Source organism: Hemibagrus wyckioides, linkage group LG26 (assembly GCF_019097595.1).
Source record: "Hemibagrus wyckioides isolate EC202008001 linkage group LG26, SWU_Hwy_1.0, whole genome shotgun sequence".
NCBI classification, from domain to species: Eukaryota; Metazoa; Chordata; class Actinopteri; order Siluriformes; family Bagridae; genus Hemibagrus; species Hemibagrus wyckioides.
Window position 1 is genome coordinate 15156524 of NC_080735.1, and position 9701 is coordinate 15166224.

Below are 9701 nucleotides of genomic sequence, written 5' to 3' on the forward strand. Positions count from 1 at the left end.
TGCGTGCACACACACACACACAGCCACACCCTCACAATCACACACACACACATATACTTAACCATTTGGATTTGGTTAATGTTTCTACTGATAAAACATAGAAGTTGTAAGATTATCTCCTGAAGGTGTCACACACATACAGCCACTTCCCACAAACACCCACCCCACACATTTCCTGTGGACATTGACCTCCTGAAGGGGTCCGTAAACCATCAACAAACCCACAATCACACACACACACACACACACTCACACACACACACACACACACATATACTTGTCTAAGTCTATTTTGGGGACTACATGCTGGATCCTGCAATCTGGGGATCCATATTTGTAAAGACTTTAGGAGAAATTTAAATGCATCTGGGCAGCATGGTGGCTTAGTGGTTAGCACTGTTACCTCACAACAAGAAGGTTCTGGGTTTGAATCCCAGGTTCGAACGGGCAGGGGCCTTTCTGTGTGGGTTTACTCTAGGTACTCCGGTTTCCTCCCACAGTCCAAAAGCATGTACATTAGGTTATTTGGTGATTCTAAATTGCCCATATGTGTGGTTGTCTGTCTGTGTGTGGCCCTGTGATGGACTGGCAACCTCTCTAGCCTTTCACCATATGTGTGATTAAGTGGGTATAGACAATGGATGAAATACATATTCATTCTTTAATAAAGCTGTAAACACACCTGTCACTTCAAATTAAAGAAAAAAAACCTTTATAAAGCAATGTGACATTTTACCACAATCTGGGGCCAATTTCTGGTAAACCAAGCTTGTGTGGACCAGCAGAAACACACACACTATTTTTCTGGTATTTCTTATATTGTAGGTACTTGCGAATAATCTGGGGACACAATTTTACAAACAATTCATTTGCCATTACAGTTCATATTTACAAGATAAGAGAACTGATTTAGTCAAATGGCTTTATTTTTTTCTAGTTCAGTTCAGCCAGTTGCAGTGCAGTATTTTGCAAGCATTACTAATTAATTGCTTTGAAACTAACTCAAATTTTCCATTTGCATATAAAATATACTGTATCAAAATAAAATATAATACAGGATGGAATACAATTATGGCAGCATCATTTTATCAATAAAAAAGCAAAACCAAAAACTACCAATATCTGTGCAAATATAACTAAATGTACCTATGCAGAATATTCCTAGGTTACATCAGTAATTCTGTTCAAATAAAATAAAATACTGTATTGAATACAGTTGGCAGTATCATTTTATCGATAAAAAGAAAACAGCAAAAACAAAAACTGCCAATTTCTGTGCAAACATAACTGAATGAAACCATACAGAATATTTCTGGGTTACATCTTCTCTCTTCCTCTTAAGAGCAGTGATTCTGTTCTTTAAAAAGAACTTAACACATAACCAATCTCTATCTTTCAGTGCAACATGTTAAGCTTTTATACAGGCTTCACAGTCTTTTTTTCCTGGCACTGTGCAAATTTTGATGAACCTGTACAGATGTTTTTCAACTGCTTTCACTTCACTTGTCTCCCATTTATTTTTCTTAATCACTTTAACACCTGAGTAAATACAAGACAATGTTAGTCAAAACATTTTTTTCAATTTCATAAAATAAATTTCATAAAATCATGTTTGTTTATCAGATAATACCTTTGGGAACTGATGTGGAACTGGTTGGTTCAGCTGCTTGGTCAGCTGAGGTTTCATGGGCTTGCTTTGTGGATGGTTCTAAGTGTAGATCTGCTCCAAGATCTACTTAAACACAAATAAAAGCATTCTTTTTTCTGACACTTTCTAAAGGACACACAATAATATTATTATTAATAGTAACAAAAACAACAACAATAATAATAATATTAATAATAATAAAATATATATATTAGAAAGTACTGCCTAATGGATGGATACAAGTTCCAAAATATCTTTTCAACTAGCTTGCCAAAAGGATAAAGAAGAGTCTGAAATCAAGTGAGGGTAAAAAATGATCTATCACTGCTATAGACTGTATATTAGGAAAGCTCACCATCATCTGATTCATTCTCTGTTCCTGATAGATCCCTTGAGAAATCTGAACTCTGAACAAATACTGCCTCTATTAAAACACCAATAAAATGACTTGACACATATACAGTATATACATTTGTTAATCTTTTACATTTCCATGTACCTACAATTATTACATGATCTCCAGTCGACATACCATTTGGATCAATGTCAATGTCATCTAGGTTCTTTCCAGTGAACTCCCCAAGTCTTCCTGTCTCTAATGCCATCAGTATTTTGCTGATCTTGGCCAGCTGTAGAGTGCCTTCTAGAAGTCTGCAATACCATTTGGATCAGTGTCAATGTCATCTAGGTTCTTTCCAGTGAACTCCCCAAGTCTTCCTGTCTCTAATGCAATCAATATTTTGCTGATCTTGGCCAGCTGTAGAGTGCCTTCTAGAAGTCTGTAATATTCCCTGTGTACTCGCACATCATGCCCTAAAAAGTCAGCTAGCTGGTCCAATTCTGTATTATTGAGGTTCAGAACACTGGACAATGTTGCTATGTGTTTACGCAGCTTAGTCCAAGAAAGTGCCTTTGGATTCCTTGCTCCACATTCTGTTGCAAATTCTCTAAGACAATCTGATTCCCTGAAATGAGACAATGCTGCGGGACGTGCAAACATGTAAATGTTTTCGGATTGAATGCCACAATGTTCTCTTTTCTCTACAAGAAGCTCCATATTGTTTTGTATTACAGGCATGAAAAGAACCGGAACCTTTCGTCCTTTCTTTCCACGAATTTCAATTCGGTAAAATGATTGCAGAGTTTCTTTTCAAGCTCAGAAAGTATCAATATCCTCATGCAAGTCATCTGCATTTCAACTGTTAAATGCCTTTAAAGGCATATTTGAGACCTCACCCTCTCTTCTCCGATTAAAGAGGATAGTCTGAGCCAGAGCAATCTTAGCAAGCTGTCTCCGATTCTTGGTGGAAGCATATTTGGATAATCTCTGAAAGTATTCTTCTTGCTTTTGGTCAAGAAACAAATGTAACATTTTCACATCCTTAGTAAAAGGAAGAACAAGTGTAGCATTCCACTTAACTTCTCTCTGAGTCCGGAGTGCATGTGGTGATATCAGCTTGCTCCATCTTGCCATATACATTTCTGAAAAGTTGCGTGCTTTTTCTGCTCTTTCACTGTCTCGATCCATCATTGCTTGAAATGAAACCAAAGAAGCAATCTTCTGTAAACTATGACCAAGCTTTAATGCGAGGGATGTCCATTGAAATGTGCACTTTTCTTCATAATAACCACTGGATTTTTGAACAGCTGTTATGACATACATAAAGTTAGCTGGGTCAATAAAATCCTCCATTTTACGCAAGGGTGTAACTTCCCTCGCTGTAATTAATAATCTTCCAACTTCCCTCATTTTCTGTGGAATATATTCATGCTTTCTGATATCTGAGCCTACTCTGTTGTAAAAACACTCCCCCAATCTTCTGATATAGAAGTCCGAATTAATGGCAAGCAGCACACTTTCATGGGTCATATTACTTAACAGTTTCCACAGGCCAGCACTAGTTCCAGGAGGTGCAGGTTCCAGGTAAGCATTTTGTGAAAGCACCCTGTTCTTTCCTGGTTTGGGATGGGATCAGCTCGCATTGTTTCATATGACACCAAAGATACTTCCTAGCAAAGAGTCCTTGACAGTTGGCGCAGTGCACAAAGGTTTTGGAGTCACAATCTTTTACAAGGTACAAGATCACCTTTTCCAGACTGTACAACCTCTGCATTATGAGCAAAATTCCCTCTTTTCCTTAACTGATCTAGCAAGATTTTCCTTTCTTTTGAACCTTTTGGAAAACTCAAAGCTTTCGCAACTTCTGACTCTATGAACCTGCTCTAAATGTCTTGCTATTTTTGATAGTGGTTTGCTGCAACAAACAAACAGTGTTTCTTGTCATACACCCTTGCTTTTTTAAATGTCTTTGAAATTCCTCTGACCAAAACCGAGCTTGACTGGCCAACTTCAGCTTCAGCTTCACTGCCAGCTATAGCACTGGACAGACCAGTAGTAGGACTGAGTGAAAGATTTTTTTTTGTTTCAGCTTTCTTTTTAGTACATGGAATAGCATGACTCCAGGCACTTGTATCTGAGCTACTATACAAAGACTCAGGGACATAGTCATCTTCACTGTTTTCCAAACTACTGATGGAGCAGGCATCATGGCTGCTTACCTCATGAAGCTATTAAAAAAAAAACAATATAAACTAAAATGTGAACATTAATTAAAAGACTGTTGCAGACTTTAGTTATTTTATATTGAGAAGTTACAATTTATTCTACCTGAGGAGTGCTTGTTTCCACAGTATACAGTTTAGGTCACCAGCAAACATTTCATTTGCTACCTGCTTAAAAGTTAAAAAGTTCAAAAATATATAATAAAATAAAAACCATAAAATGTAAAAAGACCTCAAAGGATTTCAGGTTTATAAAATAGTAATGTGAAATTGGTGTAAAAAAGTATTTGCCCTTGGATGACATTTTGACTTGTAAAGCTAAAAAAACAAAGGTATCTTCTTGCCGGATTTAGGAGTGCAGATGCCTGCTGCTGATTATCTCCAGATTCTGGTTCATGACTTTTTCATCCATTACACTTTTTTTTAACTGAAACCAACAATTCAGCCTAAAAGTAGACCAGGATAAGTGGCTAGAAAGCATAAATGTGTGCAAAATATTTTCCTAAACAAAGATGAACTGCTATAGAAAAATGATGACAAAGCAACTGTCTTCTGTGGATGTGGTGTATAAGTATTTTTAGGCAAATACACTCCAATTAAAGAAGACATTTTAAGAAAAAACATCTTAAGTAGGTACATTTAGGTTTAACATCTTAACATCTTAAGTAGGTACATTTAGTAGGTACACGTACATTTAGGGTACACATATTGTGGGGACATTGTGTAACGTTTCATGTCTAAACACAATATGGGGACCCAGTGGGGGATGGGCACTACTTCATCTGCTAGCTGAAATCAGTGCTTTTTAAACACTCGTAGAGTCCATTGTAGATTGTGGGGACTCGGCAGTACATGTACACATTACAATGACATAAAAGCTATTACCAAGCCCATAATGAATGCATGGTAATATACTAATACTAAGCTGAACAGCATAAAATAGTATATGTATTTGTCACTTACAGTACAAGATAAATCTCATTATGGAACGAGCATAAAATCATATTAACAGTTTTTTCTTTTCCCAGTGTTCAATATCCAATATGGAAATGCTATAAAAATACATTCACTATTTCTCATCCAATTATCTACCATTGCTACAAGAAGTAACCTTCTTACCTCAACCCTCCAAGAATAATCTCCATCTCCGTAATTATACGTAACCTCCTCTCCAGGTAGTATTAAAGCAAAAAGGCACGAATGAGGCTTTTCTTCCACAATGATTCTTTTCATTTTGCAGTTGGGGTTAATGTATTCATCATTAACCAGCCTTCCAAGTGTGCCATTATCCCTTGCAGCATCAATACTGAATTTGAACAAACAGAAGACAGTCATTTAACACAACTATACAACTACTTTAACTGTGTAGTAAAAATATAATAAAATTGAAAAACAAAAAAATATATAAAAGTAATAATAATAATAATAATAATAATTTTTATTAATGCTATTATTTTTATTATTATTACTAGTAGAACTATTATAGTAACATTTTGTTTCCTTTTTCCTCTATTAAGTAAAAACAGTTTTTCTAAACTGTGCTTATGTGACTGCAGGCAGACATAATCACACATATACTGTATAGGAAGATGCCATTTTGTTGAAAAGAAACAAAGCAAAGCAAAAATACAGTATTCAGGTCCTCTGTAAAAGAGATTAGGATCTGTGTAAGGAATAGCACCTGAAAATCAAAAACTCGATATAAAAGGTAATGTGAGCTTAACCCAGGTGCATGTCAGGCAGCTGTTCAAAGTTAATAGAAAATTTTGGGAAAAAAACAATAAAAAGCACATAATGAATGGCATAAAATAATTGATCTTATAATCATGTATTACCAGTAAATGTTTTAGAAACGAGGCGAATCAAAGACTAAGCTTTGAGCGGTCTTTTAAATATGGTGTCTGCACATAAAATATATAATGATTGGTTTCTATAGATGTAAATATTAACCAGTCACCGTAATAAACTCTTTTAGATCCATCCAACCCCAGTTTATCAAACATATTTCTTTTCAGACTGTCTCTATCTCTTTGTGCAGTGTTTTCTCAAGGCATTTTAATTGGCATTTTAAAAATTTGCACCTCAAACCCATATACAATAACAGAACGAATAAAAAACATACAGAATTTTCCATGCCACTTGACATGAATCCTGTTAGCTTGTTGTGGTAAATGTGTTGTCTTCTTTGACTTTCCTCAGAACTGATCAGGTCTCCTCTATATTCCAGCACGAACTCTCCTTTAGTGAAGGCCGCTACAGTAAACAGACAAAGCGTGCGAATTAACCAGACTATTTTAACACGGATAAATCAAAATTCATTAATCTGGTTTGCTCACCTTTAAATGGATTAATGTAATTTACATCAATAATAGCATCATTTGTTGGGCTCTTCCTCCGACGCATTTTCACGACACTTTTTTTTAACCTTTTTTAAAGGTATCTGGACTTCTGTAGGAATCTCTATGAAACATGCATTCAATTTTTATACACAATCTAGCATTAGCAAAATAAATGGACTTATATGGGGACAGAGGGCATGTAACTAGTAACTTAATAACATTAGCTATACCGGGAACATAATACATATAAACATTAATACATTAATACATACATTCATACATTAATACAAATAAATGATTCGATAAATTCTGCCAGGGCTACACTTTATATGAGATAGCTCATCAAATCAAAGCCAGTGAGACTGATCTCTGGATATAATCCTAACGTTTGCTAGACTAATGAGGTTACGCAGTCATTTAAACTGTATCTGGAATGAAGGTATACAGCATGCCGTGCAGTGATCTTCCCGAGGCAGCTCTTGAGCTATTGTCATGCAGCTCGGACCGATGACCATGTCAAAATAACATAAAATGTATTAATAGCGTTTATTACCTTTGGTTAAAGCATCTGGAGACCACTGATAATCTGGCCTGTTAAAATGAAACCAAGACAGGGCGTGGCTTTTAGACACACACACACACACACACACACACACACACACACGCTATTATGCTATAAAGCTTACAATCTTCCCCGCTCTAATACTTTCGTGACCTAACGTTGTTATAGATTTTTTATTTAATTATTTTTTCTTCGTTAAACAGGATTTTATACTCAACGACAGATAAAAAATAATGTTTGTGTAATATCGTTTAATTCCAACAGATGGCACCAGCGTTCCTAGTTTAAAGGGCAGCTTGTAATGAATTCAGATTTGAAACTTCTTTCTTGAAATATAACAAATTCTAAGAGGTTTAAATGTTAACCATAAACATATTTAAACACATTTAGACAGTTTTACATTTGAAGAATTTAGACAGATCTTATGTATACCTTTTCATAGTTCCTGTCATATTTCCATCACAACACACTTTGATGCCTTATTCAGAAACTGAAGAATAAGATTAAGTGGTTTGTGTGTTTTAGTTTAGGGCTGAAACTAATCATTGCAGGTGCAGGGTTGGACAGCCATGATGCTCAACCCTGCATCTGCAATAATTGTCTGTGCCTAACATTGTGCTATTTTTCTTAAAATTTCCACAGCATTCCTAAAACACAATTTCATACGTCTGATTGATCAACTCGCCACAAGTGATCTCTCACTTTGCCAGAAATAACACTGTTTTTTACTGTTTACACAGGCAAAGTTAAGTTGTCAGTAGAAACTCCATAGTAAAGGTTGCTATTGGCAACCACCACATGTCAAAACATAACCACCCCGTGGCTCAAATAAACTGTGAGGATGCCCCGGATCTTGCTTCTTTACAAGCACAGGCATTTCCCAAAGAAGCAGAAGGGGCACTCAGACAAGCTTGCTTAAAAGCATCAGTGGCATTTGGACACAATATGAAACAAACATGTATTTCTGCTTTAAATACACTGTTCAAAGAGTTCCTGAAACAATTTACACTTACCTTTCACATGAAGGTCACATTTGAAATCCTTTGGGTCATATGACTCTCAGTAAAATGGGTACTGAATCAGAGAGCCTTTGAGAAGTCAATGACTTTCACACACAACTTTCGCTTTATAACTGTTTACTCTTTCAGCTTTAAATCACACGTCATATGTTTTCTGGCATTTTCTTTAAACAATTAACCATTTCTGTTGTTTTTGTATTATGGTAACAATGATTTATTTATTTACATATACAATAAAGTGAGTCTTGGCTTTGTCACATGACACTTCCCATACTTTCAAAAAACATACTGGTAGATTAATTGATCACTCTAAATTGCCTTTGGTTTTGAACTTATGTGAATTGTGCCTCTAAGATCAACTTTCAGTTCATTTTTCTCTATTTAGTCATTTTATACAATATATTTGTAAGAAAGCACGTGAGGCTTGTGTAGTAGAATCCATTTGCAGATCTTTATTCACAAAATCTTCAGGCAAAAGTCGGTATCGATATGGAATAGCGAAAAGGTAAACACACTGTAAACCGAAACCAAAACACAAAATCGAAACTCGTAGTCAAATAGCAGAGCAGGCAAGTATCATACACGTAATCTATTCAGGAATGTAGCAAGGCTTGGTACGTGACACAAGGAAACTTCGCATGGAACAGAGGGAGCACACTTAAGAAATTGACTTCTTGACTTAAGAAATAATTTTATTTTGTTCAATGAATATGGTTAAAAAATATGCCACCCTGAATAGAATAAAGTGCATAATAAATACAAATGAATGCAGTCAAGTCTCCCTACAGTAAATGACAATGTCTGATTTGTTATTCTGCACCTACTTGAGTGTATGCCTGAAATACACGTGCTCTCTCTCGCTCTCTCTCTCGCTCTCTCTCTCTCTCTCTCTCTCTCACACACACACACACACACACACACACATACACACACAGAAATCACAGGCAGGGATAGCTTGAAATAACTAAGAAAACTGTAGCCACGAGAAATATTAGCTTGTTAGATATTTCTAGGGATCATTCCTTCAGAAACATGACCTGTTTTTATTCATATTTCTTGTTTGGACTTTGTCCCTGTTCCTTAAACCATGTCATGCTTTTCTAAATGCACATTTTGCTTTTGCACACCAGAGCTACACATTAGCCAAGTGGTGCATTTTGAAAGGGGTGTTTTACTGACTAGGGAAGCAGTAGCTCAGTTGTCAAGGCCCTTAACCCTCAAATGTTTCCAGCCCGCCCTTACCTGCCCTGGTTCCACCTCCACCTCGATAATATCACCACTGGTGCTCTTATTTAAGGAAGAAGAAGGGAAGCAATGTGGAGGGTGCTTGTAGTGGTGTGCTTTTAGTTCTAGTAGAGTGGTTGTGTTGGTGATTATTGTTTTGAGTTTCTGGTTTTGACTTGTGCAGGTTTTCCCGACTCTGAGCTTTTGGTTGTGTGTGTGTGTGTGTGCACTCTGTATATATTGTTCACTGTATTTATTGTTCACTTGTTCATTGGCTGTAGGGGTGTGGCTGCCATTTTCTTTCGGAGTGGGTTATTTACCTCTGTTTTTGTGTTACCTCTATTTTT